The 1,720-nt window shown below is 48.5% G+C and overlaps 1 pseudogene; it reads right to left on the bottom strand.

Moving 5' to 3' along the window:
* Window positions 1–1,150: 1,150 nt before the first annotated feature.
* Window positions 1,151–1,489, bottom strand: LOC116635981 (annotated as a pseudogene).
* Between the last annotated feature and the right edge of the window lie 231 nt (window positions 1,490–1,720).

Here is a 1,720-nt window from a genome sequence, read left to right as displayed (position 1 = left end):
TCCATTTCAACTGTTGACTCATCCCTAGCCAGTGAGAGCAACAGGTCAAGTTTGGGCTTGGGAACCAGACCTCCCAGGTTCTGATCTTTGATCCACAGCTTTCTGTGTGATTTAGGACATGTTACTTACCCTCTCTTGGCCTGGAGCCCCTCATCTGTGAATGAAAATAAAGAAAGCATCTACCTTGGGGCACCTGGGTGGCTCAGGCAGTTGAGCCTCTGACTCTTGGTTTAGGCTCAGGTCATAATCTCAGGGTCATGATCTCTGGGTCATGAGATCGAGCCCCACGTTGAGCCCCATGTCGGGTTCCGTGCTCAGCACAGAGTCTGTTTGAGGTTCTTTCTCCCCCTCCCTCTGCCCCTTGCCCTGCTCTCTCTCTAAAATAAACAAATAAAATCTTTTTTAAAAAGTTGCGAGGATGAAGTAAAATAATGGATGTGTCTGGCACAGAATAAGGACTTTGTAAATGTTAGCATCATCAGCAAGTGTCAACAAAACCTTATTACCTATTGCCTTGTATCTAGGAATATGAATTAGTGTGAATTGGTTCATCACACTCCTTTAGAAATCAAATTGTAGAATCTGGGTTGCAAAAAGTCAAACACCAAATGCAATGTTTCTACTCTTCTGGAGGAAGGAAATTGAAGTTCAGTGATCTGCCCTTGAGCTCTGCCTCTTTTGCAGTCAAACTGGGACCAGGGCCCAAGGTCCTCAGTTCTAGGTAAATGCTTTTCCACCATGTCATGCTTTCCTCTGTAAGAATCTGAAACCTCTCAGCTTTGCTGAGTACCTGAGAGGCTGATGGCCAGTTATATACCAAGCTCCTAGACAGTGCTCCACTTAGGCTTAGGGTGACCAGCTCTCTGAGTTTTCCCAAAACTGAAGGTTTCTTGTATCATAGGACTTTAAGTTCTAAAACCTGGACAGCCCCAGGTAAACTGGAAAGTTTGTCAGCTACTTAAGGCAGACCCTCAGTAAGTATTTCTTTTTTCTTTTTTTTTTTTTTTTTTTGCACCTCCAAAGTCCTTTATTGGGTCGGCAAAGCCGGGAGCTGCCCTTGGAGTGGAGTCCCAGTCCCAGTCTGGAGTCTCCAGGTCTATGGCACCCCTGCCCCTGTTTCTGACTGGGACAGGTGGCCTCCTCTGACAGGCTACTCAGTTTGCTCCTTCAGGTATTCCCAGCCCTCCTTGGAGTACTCAAGGGCCTTGGAGGGGGCCACCGACAGAGCGGACATCACCGTAATGATGCCTGAATTCCAGGTGTCGCGGATGTGAGTTAAACTTTGGAGGGACTGGGAGCTGGGGTATCTTCAGACTGGCTGAACTGGTGGTATGTGGCTGGAGGGACTACCTCCTCAGCCTTCTGAAGGACAGCCTGGCTCTTGTCACTTGGTCCCGGCAACTCCTGGTCATACACCAGATAGGTGGCACCCCCCAGCCACACTGCCCTTGATGAGGAACCTCATCGGTGACCACGCTCGGGGCACCATGGTCGCTCAGCATGGGCAAGAACACTCGACTCGTCCAGAGAAAGAATGTCTCCTGAGAACCAATCAAGTTCTCCGTGTGAAGGTGGCTGGCCTAGGAGAGGAAGACACATGAGGAAGGGAGAAAGTAAGGGTCTGGCCCCTTTTGTCAACAATGGGAAGTCTGATTTGCCAGAGAGCTGTATCTTCTTGGTTAAAAGGACAGCAATCTCAAAATGGATCCTTAGTGAGAAA

The sequence above is a fragment of the Phoca vitulina genome, unplaced genomic scaffold, assembly GCF_004348235.1.
Source record: "Phoca vitulina isolate PV1807 unplaced genomic scaffold, GSC_HSeal_1.0 scaffold12, whole genome shotgun sequence".
Lineage (NCBI taxonomy): Eukaryota > Metazoa > Chordata > Mammalia > Carnivora > Phocidae > Phoca > Phoca vitulina.
The sequence above is the reverse complement of the archived record's forward strand: the minus strand, read 5'-3'. Positions and strand labels throughout refer to the sequence as shown.